Below are 20,969 nucleotides of genomic sequence, written 5' to 3'. Positions count from 1 at the left end.
CAGCAGGAAATCAGCACAGCAGTGACATAAAAGAAAAAATCCTAACTTTTTCTTTAGATCTTCTTTGCTTTGGGATACTATTTTCAAAGTCCTCAGATCTTTCTCAAATTCCTAATTATGTATTTCTTTTCTTATACCCTCAAACAACTGCTAGACTTGGGGCAATCTAGAGTTCCAGGACCTTGCAGGGAAAACCTGCCCAACAATTTAATTTCTGCCTTACTCGCAGGAAGGGAGTCCCTTTTGGAGAGCAGCAGAAACCACAGTTCAGCCAGAGCAGTTTTAGGATGCCCCTATAGCAAAAACTCGTAAGCTGCTATTGCAGCCTAATGGGGCTGCTGGTGTGCATTCACACAGTCCTACTGAAATGCCCTCCTCATTAAAAGGGTTATTCAGAAGCCAACGTCTGCACTGACTTCGGTTTCTAAATAACTTTAGATTCAATGTCAGGGTCAAAATAGGGCTCCTGAATGGCTTCAGGATGGCAGAGTACCTGGTGATCCCTAGGATTTGTGAATTAGTGCAAGGAAAGGGGAATCAGTAGATGAAGATCTGGTTATTTGGTCAGGTTTCTTTGCAATGCAAGGTCTCCTCCTTTTACACTAGTGTACTGTAAATTGCCAGGGAATTGTGGCAAAGATAACAGCATTTTGTCACAGTTGTGATTAAGAGACTGAATCTTTAGTGCCCCTTTAAATTGCCTCTCCTGTTGTCCTAATTCAAATAGAATTTCATTGTTTTCAATGCGTGGGAGGAGGATTCAGGGGGAAACAGTAGCAAATTTTACTTCTGTCCCAGAGAGGTATGCAAACAAACAGCAGAAGTGAACTTCTAGAGAAATTATTTTACTGCCTATTAGTGTCTGCCAGTTCTCATAGATCCATCAGGATGCATGAGAATTCCCTTATAAAGTAATTTATGTGCTGTGCTGCAGAGCAGCACTTTACTCTTTTGATCTCTGATATTAGGGATAACAAATTTGCAGGCACCTTCAGATTTCTCAGCACTGCCATGCAGTCTAAGCTGGACTGGTCTGACTGCTGCTTGTTCCTTTAACTAGGTTTTATGTAACACATGATTATCTCAAGCATAGCCTGGAAGCAGGCAGGACTTTTAAAACTGTTTGGAGAACCTGATTAGAAATAAAAGGGGCTTCATTTCTGATCTTACCTTTCTTTATGTCCTGGATTCAGCTGGGATAGAGTTAATTTTGAGATAGGTAAGGACAGACACATCACTCTGTAAACATTTTTTCTTGGTTGCTTAAGCTTGTTTTTGCAGTTATGCAAAATATATCAAAATATGGTGTAGGTGAATGTTGGGTTTTTATGGTTTTCATGAAAAATATGGCATATGCCCTTCCAAAGCCGGGAAAATGATGATAGCATTGCTTTCTCATCCTTTTTGGACAGACTATAACTCTCTTATCCAGACCACCTTCATGGTATCAGGTATCATGGTATGCTGTACACCTGAGGCCTTGCTGTGCTCCAGTACAGAAAGCTATAGTTCCTTGCTAAATGTCTGTACATGGATTTGAAAATATACTCATTATTTCTATGTGAAAGAGCTCTCTGAAAACCTTATGAAACAACTTCACCCCACCCTCTTCACTTTCCTTCACAGGTATAAACGTGCTTCTTAAAATGTTGTTAAACTTGTTGTGAAGGAAAGTTCTCCATTTTGTACAGATCACTCAAACAGAAATCTGTCTCAGTTGCATGCAAGTTGCATACAGTCTTTCTTGGGACTTTTGTATCTTCTTCTAAAGGAAAACATGGATGTGTTTTATGATACCATTTTCTTAAGGCATATGATGGTTTCTTCTTTTCTCTGCTATCTTCCCGTCTGCTGTCAGTGGAGCTTCAAATGTTCCATGCTTCCTCCCTGAAAAAGAAAAAAAGAATTAAAAAGAAAGAGCTGAGCTCCTGCTGCACATCCCAGAGCCCTGTGGGAACAAAGAGCCAGGAGTGATGGGAGGGAGGATGGAAAACCAGTGGGAATAGGCAGGAGACAGGCAAGGCGGTGGGGGAAGGGGCCATGGGGCAGTGGGGGAATGGGAGCAGAAAGGAGCCAGATCTGGTAAGCTAAGGAGAAGCCCGGTAGGAGAAACTTCTTTGTTTGCAGGAGACAACAAAGGGGAAGGGGAAATGATGGAAGAAGCAGAGCTGTTGGGTTAGAAGTTGTTCGTTGTTTCTATCCACACTCTGCCCACACCCACGAAGGGGAAAACGAAAACACACAAGGGGGACTGATTAACATGTGCAAACAAACATGCTTCTTTTGCTCTGCTTGTGACAATTAACTATCTCTTTTTCCTTTTTTCTCCCTTTGTTTGGCATTTGGACAAAAACAATTAGATATGACAATGTGAAGTTGAAAATCTAATATGGCAAGGCTATAGAAGATATTGACTTCCTTGATCTTGACACATTGATCTAAATATATTTTGTTAGCAGCTCAGAAGTACTGGTTTCTCTTAGACAGGGCTGACTGCTACAAGGAAAACTAACCTGACCGACAGTGATATGATTTTTCTCTAAATCTAAAACTTGAATTTTTTCTGTATCCTGAGAGATTTAGCAGGGAGAAGTTAATGTCACAACTTTTGTATTGTTTGTATACAGAACTGCTTTGTTTTAGGTTAAAAACTCCTAGTGGAAACCATTTATTTGTGGAAAGAAACATCAAATGGCTGTGAGAAATTAATATATATCTTTACTTATCCAGCAGGCCATCTAAAATATCAAAACCAGAGCAATACCAACCTTTTCTAAGTTAACTAATATCACTTCTTTGCTGTAGGACTGAGTGTTTTCCTCCTAGCAATATTACAGCAGAGTCGTCAGCATTTCAATGTAATCTGCACTACAATGCCCTATGTTAATGCAGACAGATACTTCAAAAACAGAACAACATGTTAATTGTCCCTCCCATATAACTCTTGGGCCTAACAATTAGTACCCACTTTTATTAGCAGTTAAGTGCAGAAATATACCATTTAAAAATCTTACAACCTTTGTTCTGGATTTTAGGTGACTTCCACAAAATGTGTCTTTACTAATTTCTTTTGTAAGCTTTCGTGTCTGTTGTAAACAGCATTTTTATTCCCTGACTTGTTGCCTGGATAGTAAGGCAAAGAAACAGGACACCTTATTTTGCTAAAACTTTTGTTTTCTTTTAAATTTTACTTTAAGAGATTAGTAAAAGCTGGAAAACTTTCTTCATTTGTCATGGATGAATTTTTTTCCCATCTCTTTATCTGCTGTACTTGGAACTCTGAATTTGGTAGTTGGAAATTAAGCTATCCTGGGGATTAAACTCTTCAGTAATAAAATTGGATTAAACTTCAATTTCTTGATCAAATCTGAAAAGAAACATGGCTCAAAAGAGAGCACTATCAAACTCAGGAAGATTTTCCCTGTGAACGTGAATTATCAGAATAGTCATGTTCTTACAAAACAAGCTGACCAATCCCATTTCTGCTCTTTTCTGAATACTCATTGCTGGTTTCACTTTTCACCCATTTATTATTTCAGTTGCACTGTTTTAAGACAGGCTTTGTTCTGTGCAAGATAAACAAAACAAGCAGCGATTCCTGGAAGTAAAAAATTAACTTGTCCTGCCAGTTCCTTTCCCTGCAAGGAAATTGCACTGTCCTTATATACTCATCCCTGTCCTGCTAGTAACCAGGGTGTTCAAGTCTTAAACCCAATCTCTTTTGCATGGTTGTGGTGTGATAAGTACCCTCCAAAGGCTTGCTTACTTAGCAGCAGCCGCTAAACACAGTCTAGTAATACCTGCTGTAGGGCTTTTCCTGCCGCAGCTGGGGGGGTGTTGCTGGCACTTTGACTCCATCCATGCCTAAACGAACCAAGAGTTGGCCAGTCAGTCCTCAGGCACCAGGAAGGCACTTTACGTACCTGGCTAAATTTGCCTTGCAATTTACAGCTGTGAGAGGAAAAACATTTTGCCTGTCCCTTTCATGTTCTAAAGAGCGAGGGAAACAATTTTTACATATATACAAGTTGGGTGTTTTATCTCACACAACTTTCTGGTGCTTACACATTTTCTTCTCCATAATGAATGATTAACTTTTTAATTTTTTTGAAACTCCTAGCTCTCAGTGGATATTTTTAGTTGAAAATAATGACTCATCTATGAGAGTGTTTCTTTTTTCTTCTCCACTGACCATCTTTGATTCTTTAAAATGTTCTCATCCCTCCCATTACAAGAGTTGTGTTCTCTCATACAGCTGAGGGTATTTTCTCTGCTACCATGGTCTGTATATTTCTATGAGCAGCTACTGAGAGAGTGTAAAACAGCCCACTCATATGTGAGATATGAAGATTTCCACAAAATGAAACTCAAAACCATGTTTTACAACATACCAAGAATATGAACACACTTCTAAATATGCTTATTTTTACTGTTTCCTGGAAAGCTGAATTTATTGATTCACACTCAGTTTTGTTGCGGGCACATACTGGTACATGGAAGGTCCTACACTGGAAAATATTTCCTTCCAATTCAGTTGTGGTACAAAAGAAAGAAAAAAATCACTGTTTTTGCTGTTTTCAGTACTGGAAGTGTATTAGCTCAAATGGAGAAACTCAGGTTTCATTACAGCAGTTTAAGCTTTGAGTTGCAACAATACCAACCATTCTGAAAAATCACTTTACAGATTTGCTGCAGAAGAAGATGAAAGAGTGGCAAAAATTCTTGTCTTCATGTAAGGCCAGAATGATTGTTAATACCAAAAATTCCAAGTATTTATAGATAGTCTGTACCTGATGTAGCTTTTGGGGAAGTTATAAAAAAGCCATTTCTTGCTTCTATATTTTAGTAGTCCCTTTCCAGTTTAGGAGATTTCTTCTTTATCTGCATAATTAGTCCAATCAGTAAGCCTTGATTTAGCTACTTAAAGTTAAAAGACCAAACAAAATTTCACCATTACACCGAAGAATTAAGCCATGTAAATTCATAGAATCAGTCAGTCCTGAACAAGAGATGTATCATCATTGTAGTTACATCATCTTATTTGAAAATACTTCAGTACTTTGCTACTTAATTAGCTTCATTAAGGGAGAAAAATACAGTATTTACAGAAGTAAGCATTTTCACAGAATATGTATAATTTGAATTGGAAAAATCAATACAAAAAATAATCCGGTTTTAAGTCAAATCTGAGTCCCAATACTACTGTTTGTTAAACCAGTCTAAGTGTCTGGAGCCAAGCACAACACCTGGCTGCCTTTGAGCTGGATTCCACATAAGGATACTGGCTTATTTCTCATGGGGCTCCCTTGGCTGGACTGCACAGCCTATTTTATGTGTGATGCAAGGAGGTGCCCACTCTGGTAAGTGGAGGATTCAAGAGTGAGTGTAGCACAGGAGCATGGGGTCATGTGGGAGCCTGACAGAGGCAGGCTGTACTTTCCTTTCTTTTCTTTTTTGAGTTACAGCCCCTGTGAGTCAAAAGAACTCAGGTTAACTGAGCTGACCCAGAGCACTTGGTGTCATTACAACAAATGAAAATAACACCATCGGAGCCAAGAACATCAGTGATTCAATGAGGGACTTTTTGAGTTTTCAAGTCAAAATTCAGTTTTCCTGTTGCCAGACTGAATCTTGGGATTTCTTTTGTGGGTGAGAACAAAATATTTTACTTTCTTTTTTTTTGTTTTTCAGGAAGGAGAATGTTTCAAAATTCATGAATTCTCATTTTTCATCAGATCCACTCCTAATCAGACTCCCAAAACTTGTACTTTTAAAGTTCCTAGTACTACATTTTAGGGCAGAAGTATTAATAACAGTATGTGCATGCCTATATACAGCAGTAGAGTTGAAATCTTTGTGTGTTGCTGCATTCAGACTTGTGCAAAGTCAAACCCAGATCTTCCTTTAAATTAGACAAAGCTTCCAAACTTGATTCAAGAGATTTATGGAACCAAACACAATTGTGTGGAATCTATGAGGAGCAACATACCAGCGCTGGATGCTTCAGAGCCATGTCCTGAAGAGTCAGAGGTTTACTTCTTGTGGGGCTAAAGCACTGGCACTGGATTTCTGCAAGGTACATAAAATACACCTCTGAAAAGGCTTATTACAAGAAATTAATTTCATAGACCTAATTTAAATATTTACAGCATAGTGCTATGTTTGCAGTACAATTATATTAGATATACTTTTTGTATTGTAATAAATTAATTTTCTGTCTTGTCTGTTTTTTAGAGCATCTCTTCTCAACATCAAACCTTCCCGACCTCAACCGAAGAGAAATTATTAGTGAAATGTTTCTTAGAACACCTAAAAAATTTATTTAAAAATGAGCTGTGAAAATTTTATTTGCATATACTTTTGCATTCAAGGAAAGTCAAAATCAGTTTCTTTCAAGGGTACCAAAGTCGGCACAAATGGCAGAAATCCTTGGAAGGTAAATATGTGCCTTGCTCTGTTTGAAGAAATCAGGCTTCAAAACAGCAAAGTTATAGACTTTTGAAAACATGCATCCTGGTTTGCACAGCAGGTTTTTAACATCAGAAGCAAACACCAGGATGTGATGTTCTGAATATTCACTTTCAGTATATTTGAAAGCTCACACCTACTTGTATTTGAATGTGTTATTACTTTCAGTGCTGCATTGTTCTGAAACAGTTACAAAAAGAAAAGGGCATTGGAGACCTTACTGTTTATAATAAATCATGTTTCTGCTTTCAGTCAGGGAATGAAAGAATATAGGCATTTTACTCACAGGAACTACTATTACTCTTGTAGAAATAAACTTTAGATAGAGCTTCCTGCAAAAAAGGCTGTGATCTAGGATGTATGCTGATTTGAATCATTATGTGGAGAAATATACTCACATTTCTGTGACCCCATTATCTTCATTTCTCAATTCATAGAAAACTTTGTATGCTTTGGAAGATCTTTTGCAGTGCTGTCCCTGATGCTTCTTTCTGGCCAAAACCGGAAATGTGTTTTCCTCCTCACTTTCTCAGTGACACTTGTTGATTTATGTTCTCTTGGAAATAAATAATCCACCTCAGGATAAGAGAAAAACAAAGCTGAGTGACAAAAACCAATTCTGCACCCTCAGAGAATAGTGAATGCAGCTAAAGGGGATCAAATATGGTCACAATCAATAACGTGGTCAGAACTGAATGCATCTTTCAAGCTTTGGCTTGAAACTTCTGTTAGTTACTGGAACTGTTCACCGCCTTTGAGCCTAGACCGTAGTTTTAGACTGAATTTTGGAATGAATAAGAAAGTTCATTTCTGCCAGTTGACCTGGGGAGTGAGGTTCATGGCTAACTCAGTTCTGAGTTCACCAGCCTCGATTCATCATAAGTGACAGAGGATGGCTGAGATAGGGAGAAGGTGAGACACTTAAAGTAGGTGCTTAAAAATAGGTGAAAAAAAAAATGCTGTCAAAATTAACTCCTATTTTATGTGTTTCCTGTACCAGAGTAACACAATTAATACCTCCATGCGCACTGCTTGTTAAATACACAGTATGAAGAAGCAATTGGAGGAATAATGCAAAAGAAGAAAGTAAAAGAATAGTATTTAAAGGTTTTGTTTCTTCAGAAGAGCCATACATCCCTTAATTCAGTAAGAATGTCCCACAGTCTGAGACTATCATAAGCCATTAATGGGATTTTTTGGTTTTGATATTCAGCAAAGTATTAGCTAAATAAGGGGAGTATTTATTTATTCCTTAATTCTATCTTATTTCTTGAAATAATTGTTCTTTAGTCAAATATCTGTCATTGATATATCAAAAAAATCAGAAATTAATTTAAACAAAATGGGCCTTTACTCTCAGATTTTCCCTTTGACTTTTATTTCTCTTTTTAGTAGCAAATATTCAGCATTTCTTTTTATGGTGTACTATAATAATAAAAGCTTAAAAGTTTTACAACAGTTCTGAACTCATACCTGCAAACTTGTATTCTGTAAAGGTTCTGATATCATTTGCTTGAAAGGCTTATCTGTAGATATTAAATATCATGAGATATTAAAGCCCATTTTCAAAGCCTAGAAGATCGAGAAAAAATAAACTTTTTTAATGGTTCATACTTGAGAATACAGCATTTCTAACCTGCAAGGTAATAAAAACATGAAATGTAGATACAAAAACTATTTTAAATGTATTACTTTACGCTTGGTGCCAATTTCTTTGAACTCATTTTATTTCAATAAAAGTAATGCGGAACAGGGAGAGGTTGAAAACAGATGTGAACTCCTGCCCCTCCAGTCTTCTGGGCAGATTTCCCACTGATCTACCAGAAGTGCACTTTTTCAAATAATTGTTAAAATAAAAATTTTGGTTAGAGCTAGCTCTGATGAGAACAAGTGCCAGGGGATGTTCAGCCTACAGGCCTTGTCTGCCCACAAACTGGCACTTGGGATTACCAGATTTCTGCTGCCTCAGTCCTGAACTCAGCTTTATGCCAATCATACCAAACTACAAGGTGGCTTCAAAGGTTTCCATGTGTAAACGCTGCCTCTCATGCTCATCTGTCCTCTAAAAGCTTTCACTGAAAAGTTAGTTTTACTTAAGACACCCACTTCTCCCACCCCAGTACCAATACTCCTTAGGAAAGTGCTTTAGTCATTATTTTGCCTGGCAAGGTCTTCATTAAAAGAAAAAAAAAGAAAAAACAAAGCAGAAAAGAAAGCTGCGATCATTTGCTTACTAACTGTAACACATTCAGCAGCTGCAAACTCATTGTTTTGCTCCAGCCTCCTGCTCCAAGTAGCAGCAAATAGAATATCATGCTTGGAGGAAAGAACTAAAGCTCATCAATCCATGAATATATGGCAGATATTGTCACTGCTGCTGAATCACTGTCCCTTAAGCAATACAGCAGGCCTGGTATCTAACTGTGGAGCTACACTGAAAATGTGCACCTCTGCATACTGGGGCTCTTCTGGTTCTCTCCCAGCACTACAAACAACCTCCTGTTTTTCTGGAGGACTGAGAGTCTTTTATCATAAAAGCAAGTGCTTTATCAGAGCTCAAGTATGGAAACAGGCTTTGTTTCACGGGAATGAACACATGGGTCAGGGTAAATTTTAAATAGTTTAGCTTTCTATCTAAAATGAAGCCTCACTGTGACTTTGTCCTTGAGATCATTAAAACACGAGAGACCATCAAAACACTGAGGCTGCTCTCTCTTAAGGAGCCAGGGGTATTCCTAAGTGCTTCAGTGAAGCTTAAGCAAGAAGTTTTCAAGGAGGTCCCTCAGCTTCCTGAACAAGATTGGGGTTCTACAAGGAGAGGACTTTCTTTAACAACAACACATACAAGTCACCACTCTGATCCTCCAGTTCACGTTCCTAGAACAAGATTCATTACATTTCTATTTTAATGCTCTGGAAGTTGGAAAAGGACTTTGAAATGGGAAAACAGTGATCTGGTCTTAGTGCAGCTGGGATTTTCTTTGTGTTGATCTGGTTCTCTGTCCCTAAGGCCTTTTGGTGCAACAGAAATATATTTATTCACGTAACACTGAGCATGAAACAAATTTATAACCTTGCATTGCCAAAATTTGATGTTATACACAGGGAAATAAATCTGAAGTTGAATCAGCTTTTTAGTCACTTCAGTTTTTTGAGCACATGGTCAACATGGGAGCATTAGCATCAGTTATTTTAATGATTTTTAATATTTGGGACTTTTTTTTCCCACTATTTTGGTAGTCAATAATTGTGAATAACACCCTGCCATCATTTTTGCAAATGGAGAAACAAAAAGAAATATTTGTAAATCAAAAGCTAGTATAATAATGTCTTTTTAAATTTTACATAAATCTGTTAAATAGTGGAGTTACTTGCCCTTTTAAATAAAACTCAGAAGACCTGAATATATCTTAATACAACATTAAAGATTTTTGTACATAATGACAGTAGTTGACCTCCATAATCATAAGTTGTCAAATAAGTTGATAATGCCACAGTAAGAAAGCAAATAAAAAAGGTGTCTTTCATGTTGAAAATATTTCTTACTCCTTTTACAGGTTTTGATTTGTAAGTAAAAAAAAATAAATTAGACTCTGTGTCTATTATGAACTGAGCTTACTCAAAGGAATTTCCCTGTTTAAATCAATAAGGAGATAAACATTGTCTGCATAATACTATGTAGCACTGGACATTTGATGACCTCCTGAAATTCCTATTCACTCAATTCATTTGATGAAGTATTGCACTGGACTCAGAAATGCTCTGACAAAAAAAAGATTGAATATAAAAAAATCTTTGGCTTAATTACAGGGTTTTTTTACTATATTGGAATAGCTGTAGAGAGATATAATGTTCTTCATAAAAAAAAATTTATATTATATGTTTGAAAATAGGTAATTTTTAACTTCCCCTACTCTGATGACTGGTCCAGCAAGCAAACATGACTTTTCACTAATACTGTCTGCTTTTCATTATTTTAATATGTAACTGTATCCCTCATATATGAAATGTATATCTACATATAATTTAAAATGAATAAATTGTCATTAATGATTTTGAGTAGCAAGTTTTTAATTTCAACAATCTTTAATTTTTATATGTGTATGATGGCAAATTCATTGAGGTCTTTATTTTGGTTTTCTGCATGAATTCAGCAGCTTGAATTATTTGCCTGCCTCTTGAAGGAAGCAAGTCTAGCAAAAAAGCAAAAAAGTTATTTTATTTCTAATGAGAATTATTTGTTCTCTAAAATTCCTGAGTGACTTCAGGACCAACTGTAAGCTAAGGCTCTGGAGCTGAGCTTCAGAAGATTTCAGGAATCGTTCTTAATGCAGGGTCCAATTTCAATTTATGAAATACTGGTGTGGGTGACTCATTATAAAACACTTTCAGCATTCTGTGTTCCACTAGAGTGAGACTAAAGCAATGGGTAGGACTGTACAGAAACAGGAGCAGGGCCATATGCTCGGTGGGCTGCTTGGCTGCACAAGGAAAGAAACTGATACAGCACTGTGGGGGATGTTTTTTTCTGTCCCATATGGAACACTAGTTACAAGTTACAGTGAATTAAACTCCTGAATCAGCAAATTAAATCAGAACAGCGTCGCCTGATGACATCTTTGGAAACAATCTGCGAAACAATCTGGTATATGTAAAATAATGTTTAAGAACAGATGTGACATTCTTTGGCACTGACCCCCCAATATGCCTGTTCCTATGTGGAGTCTTTGGGACTTCAGTGACTTGCTTGTGCAGGGCTTCTTGCAGACCCTGATAGAAGTAATTCCTTGCTACGAAGAACAACAGAAAGGGAAAGTGCAGCTTAACTTTCATCTGGAACTTCTGTCCTCAGGACTTTTGAAGCTGTATTTGTTAAGTGGCACGTCATATCCGCTTGTAGCACCGACAGATTTAAACACATACAGCACTAGTTCTCTGGGTATATGTGAATCTGCTCACATGCACCGTGTCTTTGCTTTACTGGGATTTAAGGAGCAAATGATCCCATCCCTGCTTAACTAGAATATTTGTCCTTTTGAATCAAAGTAATTTTTTTTTTTTTAAGGATCACCAAAATCCTCCCACACTTGGCAGAATTATTTTGGTTGCAGTAACAGAGCATGCCCAAAGTTACTAGAAACCCTCTGCTTTTTCATAATTTAGTCCTTTACGCGTCTGGGGGAAAAAAAAAAAAAATAGCTAAGGTGGAGAAGACCAGGGTTCCTGGGAAATACGGAGTTAACATAACCCGGTTTTGTTGCCGGGAGTAGGAAATAGCTCACTCCTGCAGTCAATTTGCCTAATTGATGAGAAGCCTGATTGCAGGCGAAGGAGTAGATACCCCGGGGGCGAAATGCATGCACAGAGGCGGGGAGCTTGTGCGGCGGCTTCACAGAAACGGGGGCTCCTGCGCTGAGAAATCATTTTCCACGATCCATTTTCCCATGTCCAGCATGCCCCCGAGCACAAAGCCTTGTTGCAGACCTGGAGAGAGGGGCCCAGCCAGGGAAGCCGCGGTGTTACCGCCTCGGGACGGCTGCGGGCCCAGCGAACCCGGAGGCCATCCCGGCTGGGAGGCCGCTCAGCCCCCTGCGGCGAGGCTCTCCAGCAGGAGAAGTCTTCTTTCGTCACCCAAACGCTCCCCACCCGCAAACAGCACGGAGTTCGCTTCTCTAGTGTTTCCTGCTCCATCGCTCCTCCGAGGGGAAACCAGACATGCCCGAGTGACAGCAGTCCCAAGGCTTGGGCCCCGCAGCAGCTGCGTGGTTCCCTAAGCCGCTCGCTCGGGATGCTGCCCTGGCACTTCACAGTACAGTAACCCAGCCCTCGTCTGGGCTTTTGCATCTCGGCTTCATTACTATTACCATGATAAAGACCAGCTTTTTTTTTTTTTTCGACTTCCCTTTTCAAGTCTCTACTTGCTCTTGACTTTTCTGAATTTCTCTTTGAAACCTTGACACTTTGGTTGCTCTCCCAGACAGATCTAATTACAAGAGTTCAAAAACCCTTGGGTTTTTTGTTGGGCTGGGAGGTGAGGGAGTGAGGAGAAAGCATGGATAACAGAGAGATGCTGTGAAGATTTGCTGGGACAACTCATCTCCTCCCAAGGCTCCTCAGGCCTTCTCTGCAATTCTGAGGGACCAGAAAGCTGCAGCTGTGAGACATAATCAAAGATCCAGGTTTAGCATAAAACAGAAATACCAAAATGTGAGCCTAACAGGATAAACAGGAATTGGAGGCTGCCAATTGTTTCAGTGTGCAATACTCTGACTTCTTCCAATGAGACCTCACCATTCCTACTTTGAGAAAAAAACTTGATAACAGTTTAAATTTTAAAAAGAAGAAAAACCCATGTGGAGGCTCATTCAAAGCATCACACTGTGAAACAGCATGGGAGCTTACAGTCTGCTACAGCCCTCATTCCATGCTGATGTGAATGAAAATGCCTTTTAATTTTTTCCCCCCTATCTCCAGGATTCACTGGAATTCCTGGACAGTTCCCATACCAACCTACTCCCCTTAACTCGCAGGATTTTCTGATCCCCATGTTGCTAGGGCTGAAAGGTACCAAAAGAATAATAAAGGTATTTCTGGGGCCCTTTATGAAAAGTTATCTCTCTGACGCAGACATGACAGAACTCAGGTCTATTTTCCTGAGAGCAGCACGATTTCAGTCATGGCTCACCTGGGGGTGGTTTACAGAGATTCTCCTTTATGTCAGTACAAAAAAAGGCAGTCAGCTAGTGAGGACAACATAGCCATCACCAAAACTCAGTGTGAAAAGGAGAACTATGTGTTAGATTTTTACCCTACTGGCATTCATAAATCACCTGGAACAAAGACATATGGGAAAACTGAGCCTAGCCTCAACAGAGTAATTATTTCTGGTATCTCCAATTCAATATTTAGTTCTGTCACTAGAGGTGCTAATACATTATCAGGAAGTTAGGCTGTATATCTGTCTGGAAGATGGACCTTGTTTCTTTTTCTCCTAATTCTTCCCAACCCCTTTCCTTTTCCAGGCCACAAGTCCTTGTACATCCATAGACTTAATCAGTGAGGCTCCTGATTTAGTATTCTGAGGACCACTATTAGAACCGCTAGACACAGCTTTAATCCTTTTGACAAACTCTATTTATATTCCTCCTGTATTAATCTTAGAGTCCATAATACATCATGCAGTGACAGAGTAGTGGATAATTTTATTAAACCTGTGGATGACACTAGGTGGGAAGAGACTACCAGGAAGCTGGGTTTAGAATACAAAGTGATCTGGACAAATTGAAAGCATGGTCTGAAGCAGCAGCAGCAGGCTATCCAGCACAGACAAATGCAAGACAGTGCACACAGGCAAGAATAATGCACTACATGAAGCCAGGCTGCCAAGCAGCTGCTCAGGGCATGAGGTGAAAGCTCAGTTAACTACAGAGGATTGCAAGCTTAGCAAACCCAAACACTGCAAGAGGAACTAGAAGCATAAGCCCAAGCTGGAAATCACAAAACATAATAATTCAGTCATTATGCTGCATTACATCTTCGAGGCAGCACCACATCCAGATGTGTGTGAGCTGCTTCAAGAGGGACACAGAACAGCTGAAGAGAACAATGACGGGCAACAGAAGTTTAGAAAATGCAAGTAATTAAAATGGTGATAGCTTAAAAAAAAAAAATAACTGAAGAAATTACAATCTGCAAACCTGTGTAAAGGAATTGATACCTTTTTTTCCTATTTATTTAGTTACTGGGGAAAAATAATTAAAAAATAATTTAAAGAAAGAGGAATGGCTTTAGTTGCAGGAAGAAGGTTAAGGTTCCAGGTTGAGAAATACACATTTTAAAGGTAAGGAAAAGGGGACTCTGGACCAAGTTTGACAGGGAGAGCAGGTGCCTGAGAAAAAGTTATATAAATATCTATTAACAATGAGTGGGTATTATTTGATGCTGCAGTGGGAAGACGAGTGGTTTAGATTATCTTTTCTTTAAAAGAAAAGAATCTTCCAGTTTTACAGTTCCAATAACCTAACAAGCCTAAAACTTTTGAAGTTAACAGAATTTTCCAAGATCCAAGTCCTTAAAAAAATGTATAGGTTTTGACAAGAGTCTCATAAAAATAAACCAAAAAATTTATGAGCTATACTATTGGTTCACCTGTATTTTACCATCCTCTACACAAAGCTGTTATCTGTTCATATTTTATTGTAATATGATACTGGGAAAAATTTTTTGTCGTACGCTTAACTAAGTAAAGAGTGCAACAAGCCATAAACACTCGACAGACGTTTTAAAGGCCATTAGTGTAATGAGATTATACCATGAAGTCTGTCTACAGTACCTGATCTTAAAAAATTAAATCAACACTTCTAAACTAGGAATGATTTCAGCTGAAGAGAACTATCTATCCACATGATCCCTAGTATGCTTTTCTGGTAATTCTTATGCCCAAAGACAGAAAAAAGTCCATCAAGGAATGACAGACAGATTTATTATACTAGAGTATATACTAGATTACTAAAAACAGATTATTTAAAAATAAATTAAATGATATCTTAAACTAATTTACGTACATGTTTTTCTTTACCTATGATATATCAAATTACGTAGTTCAACTACAGTTTATCAACATGAATCTAAGCATTCTTTTTCATTTTTTGCTTAAAAGTATCGTATAAAAAACATCACTTGTGAATAATTACTCCATGCTCCAAAAATTTTTTTACATTATACAAATCACCTGTGTGTAACACAATTCACACTTTGGTGTCCCCTTTTTCCCTTTTTTAAAGCTTTTAAAACACACTGGCACACAGGACCACATTCAACTCCTGTATAAAGCTAAATTTCTACCTGAATTTGGTGGATTTATAGTAATATCCAATGTTACGTTTTCTTTCTTTTTCTTTTTTCCTTTTTTTTTTTCCTATCAAGCATTGAACATACTCAAGGCTACTGCAGTTACAAAGCACAATGAAGTTTTATGTCACTGATATTACATCTTTGGACTTTACTGGGGGATCACTCTGCATTTTACATCAGGACAGTAGATAATTCTGTTGATTTTTTCCCACCCTGTTCAGTCTGAATGATTTTTTGTATCCCCAGTAAATTCCCAAATTAATTTTCTGAGGCTTGAGCAATACTCGCTGAACTTGTTCTGGATTTCACTGTATCATCCTTTCATCACCCCACAGAAATTCTCTACCTGGTAGAGAACTCATTCAGTTCTGAATTATTAGAGTTTTATCTTTGGATCTGACCCTAACATAGATTAAAAATATCAAAATACTTACTCTTAACTTACAGTCTTGTAAATTAAATGCATATACATGTTCCTACATGGATGACAACAGCAGTTTGCATTTCTCCCAACACACTTTAACATGCATAGACAGGAGTAGGGACATACTAGCTCAAAGTAAACTTTTGGCCTCTTGGGGGCACAGGAAATTTGGTTCCTGAAGAAACTGCAATTCTTCCACAGGATCCCTCCAACTCGGCTTTCAGCTGCAGTAGTACAAATCAAAAGTAACCTCCTGGTGCTAGCATGGATATTGACCAAAAGTTAACACTATATACATATATTAAAAAAATTCAACCTGTGTGTCCTGGAGGTGTGTCCTGGTTGCTATGGGAACGGTAATGATCAATTTCCTGGCTAGTATGGGATCCAAATACCCTTCAACATAGCTTTAATGTTGTTTTTCACACTTGCAAAAGATACAGATTTTAGATGTAGTTCAGGCATTCCCAAATGGACTAAGCTCTTTTCCCTGACATTTTGCTAGGATGTTTAACTTAACAAAACAGAGCAAAACAAAACAAAAAAAGATCAAACCAACCCCAAACAACGACCAAAAAAAGGGAAAAAAATGCTTAATAAAATAATAGGCACATTGTGATGAAACCCTTACAGTATTACCATCAACATTTCCAGCAACCCCCTGCCAGTATCCATTCAGACTGGTGGCTCAATGTACCTGAGACAGCTAATTAAAAAAGGAAGTGGTCAAAGTCATGCCCTTTTTTTTGGTAAACTTCAAAGGTGATCCCTCTCCTTCCTCCTCTTTACATTTTACTGTCTGGCTTTCTGCCCATCCTGCAGCTGTTGGCTGAGCCTGTCTTTCATGGCGTCAAACCTGCCTCCTCACGGTCCATAAAGTTACAGCAGAGATCGTGATACGCAGGTGTGGAAAAGCCAGAAGTGCAAGATGGGCCCGTTAATGATTTTTCTGGCACCCCATGCTGAGCTGCTGAAAAAAAGAGAGCAGCTCGCAGAAGGCAAGGGACTCTTTGTTTGCAGAGGTATTTGAGATTGTATTACTTCTCCCACAGCAAAGGTGTTGGGTTTTCACTTTAAGGGCTGTTTACAGAAATGATTCACCTTTTATACAGCTTTTAAAAAATGCTTTGAGGCTTTAATTGGACACAGGATTTACATCACACCAGTACGAAAACTCTTACTTTTCATTTAACCCCCCATCAAATCTTTCAATGATCTTGCTCAGTGATAAGCAGCCACCTCCCACTGTGTGGACTTCACAGAGGAAAACAGAAATCAATCTTTAGGGATTCATTTATGTCATAAACTTTCATTTGGAAATTTCTGCACCCATTTACATTTGGGCAATGAAGGCAGAGGGGACCAACTGCTGGGGGACAAAAAGAACAAAACAGGAAAAACCACAATGATTTGTTATTGTTCTTGAAATAACTGAACAATTTAATAAACTATATCTAAAAGTCTTATCTTATAGAAGTCACGTAAAAGTCTGCTGTATTTTAAACAGTCCTCGAGCTGTGAACTGGGCCTAAAGAACAACTTTTAGCAATTCCAGCTCAAGATTTTTAGAAATGGGTGCCTGAAACTAATAGTCTACAGGAACCATTTTCCAGAGCACACAAGCGACACCACTCAGAATCAATGGGACTTGAATTTTCAGATCGTCCAAATACCAAAGTATGGCCTGAGTTTCACAAAATATTTAGTGCCCAACTTCAACCGGTGTCCCTATCCCCCTCTAGGAGAGAGAGCCTGAACAGCTGCTTGTGGGCTTTAAATCTGTCCCTGAGCCCCTAATTAGGTGTGGGATGCTAGCACTTCTGTGACCTCTAGGTCCTAGATTCCCTAAGCACCCCAAACTTTAGGCATCTGTATTTTAACCTTTTACATCAATGTTTTAAAGCTGGACAGTATTTTGGTGCTAACAAAGAGTGAGCAAATAAGGACTGAAAGAAGTAGCAAGTGAGGAACATATTGCAAGGGGATGGGAGGTTTAAGAGGAGTTAGTGAGTCAGAAAAGTGGCAGCTGCACTGTCATCTCTGCTGTGATCCTATATAGCAAAAGTTTAGCAAGGGTTTTTCTACACAAAGCTACTGGGTATTGCCCAAATCTCAAAGGTGCAAGTTCAGTTCTGCAGCTGCTTATCCATCTAGATCTATGCCATGGTTTAACCCCAGCCAGCAGCTAAACCCCACACAGCCGCCCACTCACTCCCCCACCAGTGGGATCAGGGAGAGAATCAGAAGGGTAAAAGATAGAAAACTCATGGGTTGAGACAAAGACAGTTTAATAGGGAAAGGAAAGGCCACACAAACAAGCGAAGCAAAACAAAGAATTAATTCACTGCTTCCCATGGGAGATGGCAGGTGTTCAGCCATCTCCAGGACAGCAGGGCCCTATCACATGCAATGGCTACTTGGGAAAGACAAATGCTATCACTCCAAACATCCTCCCCATGTCCTTCTTCCCCTACTTTATATACTGAGCATGATGTCGTGTGGTCTGGAATGTCCCTGTGGTCAGTTGGGGTCACCTGTCCTGGCTGTGTCTCCTTCCAGCCTCCCACTCACCCCCAACTTTCCCACCAGTGTGGCCATATGAAAAGCAGGAAAGGCCTTGGCTCTGTGCAAGCCCTGCTCAGCAATGACAAAAACATCTTGATATTCTCAACCCTGTGTTCAGCACAAATCCAAAACACAGCCCCATACCAGCCACTGTGAAGAAAGTTAACTCTACCCTAGACAAAACCAGCAAACTCTATATGATAATGTGGCCCTTCTGGTTAGCAGTGGTAGATTAATTTCAAGCTCCTGACCTGCTCACATATTTTTTTCCTAATACTTTTATTTCCATGAACAATCATTTCTAATGCAGCAGTTCCTAGGAACTCAAAGCAGGACTGGGTGCGATCACAAATCTGAAGTCAAGCAGTGCCAACCATAAATGAGCTGGATCCAGGTGCATGATGCTTCTGTGACTGCTTCAGCAGCTGGTTGTGCTACTCAGCAGCTTATGAAGTTCTGAGATAGCTGAACATCTCTTCAAGAAAGACCAGTGGGAACCAGAATGCACCTTATTGTCTGCAACAGTGGAAAATGGAGTGCGGTTTTCTCCACGCCTGAAGTTGCAACTTGCTCAGAGCTGGCATGGCATGGCTTTGCTGACAAACAAATTAATCAAGCTCCTTCTAAAGCCATTGGGGAATGATATGCATGTATTTCATGCTACTCCTAAATCCAGTTCTGTTAACAGAATTCTAAGGGAACTTGGTACACATAAGATGCTGTCTCTGCTATTTTCCAGTTATTGCCGTGGAAACTGTGCCAGTATCTTCAGCATGGAAATATAACACAAACTGCCCAACCCAGGACTTGACAAAGATGGTCTGTAACCTAAAAGAGCAACCAAAGCTCAAAAATCTAACTCAGGGACAGAACTGTCAAGAGTATTCACACAGAGCAAAGAAATAGGGATTTTCAACCACTCTCTATATTTTTACTAGAAACTTATTTCCCAGCTGTCAGAAGGAAGAGTAAGGTGAGCTCATGAATAACTGCTTTTGCAGGTTCCCTTGAACGCCAGACTAATCTTTAGCTATCCATCCTGCAGCAGTCTGTAATAACCTCCCCACTGTGTCAGCAGATAGATTTTAACAGCAACACACAAGAAGCAAAATCTTTTTTTAAACCAAGCAAGTCTCGTTAGCCTTTGTGCTGCACCCACAAGTCACCTCATTATATGAACTGGTCTTTCTCCTTACATTTGTGATGCTACAAAATGTCTTCCCAACCATATGTACCATAGTTCACAACATCTCTGCCATCAGCTTTTCAGGAAGGAAGCTCTGACCTTGCAGCTCTGGAGGGTCATGAGCCAGTGCTCCCACAAGAAAATAAATTTTTAAAAAAGCATGTTAGAAACTGAAAAGCTGAGGGAGCTTGGGCATGGTGGGGAGGGGAAGATGTTGCAGAGTACTGTGGTAAATTATCTGCTGTACCACAGGACTCTTCTTTAGCCATGTGCATGCTATACAGTCTTTTTGCACCACAATTCTTTTCTCTGGTGATGATGGCAGTACAATAATAATAACTCTGTAGAAATAGCTACCAAGTGCAGTTCTGGTAAGGCCACTGGAAAAAGCTGCTGAAAAACACAGCCCTAATTTCATACACTCAGCTTAGTAAGTATGGAGCAAAATTCAGCTGAAAGGAGCCAGCAAGGGCTGGGATTTTCACACTTACCATAGGAAATATTTGCTGGGTTTCTTTTTGGGGCTTTGTGTGTTTATGAGAACAAGGCGGCCGTTGGCAGAGTGCTGATCCCAGAAGTCTAGCTGAGTGCTGTGAGCAGAAGAAAGAAAACAAAGTCAGAAGGATGCATTTCTAAATGCCCCTTGATGTGCCATCCTAAAATTCATCTTCCCCTGGAATAAAGTAACTAACATAAAATGCAGGAATGTTTTAGAGATTATATTTTCCTTATTGAAGCCAATCTCCATTTCTTTGAAAAAAAAAAGACTTCTGAAGAGGACAACATTATGTTTTATCCATAGTTCACTCTCTTCTCATCCTATGTATTTTCTTTCCATCAGGCTGTATTCTTCACTAATAATAGAAGTAGAGGGCAAATGATTTAGTGTTAGCAAAACAGGTCCAGTTTTACAAGAGCCTGTCTGAAGTAGCCATTCCGTGCTCTGTCTCAGGTAAAACAAGTGGAAATTACCAGCTAAAGGAGGTTCTGTCCCCTCCTCCTAGTATTTGTACAGCTATATAATAAGCCATATCAAGAAAGCATCTCTAAACAAATCTGAAGATAAATTAGGGAGTGGAATGTGGAGATGATTTTCGTCCAGATCAGAACCAAGTTCTGCCTCCCAAAACAGGGGGCATGAGTTCCAGCAGGAGCACAAGTTGGGAAGAGCTGGAGTTGACAGCTTCACTTTACACAGCACACTTCCATCAATCCAAAATTATTGTGAAATTAAAGTCCTGGCCAGTTCACAATTAAGAATAAAGACACACTCAAAAAAAAAAAAAACAAACAAAAAAAAAACCAAACCAAAAAGGCATGTATTTTTTTCTTTTTGTTTGAGCTCTGTGAGCTGGCTCACTCTAGTGTCAGAGACGATCTAGCAGGAGACCAAGGACATGAAAGGGAGGGGAGCTGATTTAGCAGCATTAGCTGTTATGTCAGCTTAGTTGTAGCACCAACTCCTTTAGAGCT

At 39.1% G+C, this 20,969-nt stretch overlaps 1 long non-coding RNA gene across 5 annotated transcripts in view; it reads right to left on the bottom strand.

The window, feature by feature from the left end:
* LOC108449559 overlaps window positions 1-20,969 on the bottom strand; it is a 76,141-nt gene that overhangs the window by 10,439 nt on the left and 44,733 nt on the right. For 4 of the 5 annotated variants that reach the window (XR_001865770.1, XR_001865776.1, XR_001865786.1 and 1 more), the window contains 5 exons: window positions 19,988-20,086; window positions 7,942-8,040; window positions 6,867-7,044; window positions 5,990-6,069; window positions 47-1,887 (listed from right to left, as the gene is read on the bottom strand). This is a non-coding gene — a long non-coding RNA (uncharacterized LOC108449559). Of the gene's footprint in view, window positions 1-46; window positions 1,888-5,989; window positions 6,070-6,866; window positions 7,045-7,941; window positions 8,041-19,987; window positions 20,087-20,969 lie in introns of those variants that run through there. The other variant, XR_001865771.1, reaches the window with a different exon arrangement.

Source organism: Corvus brachyrhynchos, unplaced genomic scaffold (genome assembly GCF_000691975.1).
Source record: "Corvus brachyrhynchos isolate BGI_N302 unplaced genomic scaffold, ASM69197v1 scaffold70, whole genome shotgun sequence".
Classification (NCBI taxonomy): Eukaryota; Metazoa; Chordata; class Aves; order Passeriformes; family Corvidae; genus Corvus; species Corvus brachyrhynchos.
Note: the sequence above shows the minus strand (reverse complement) of the source record. Positions and strands in the feature narration are given on the sequence as shown.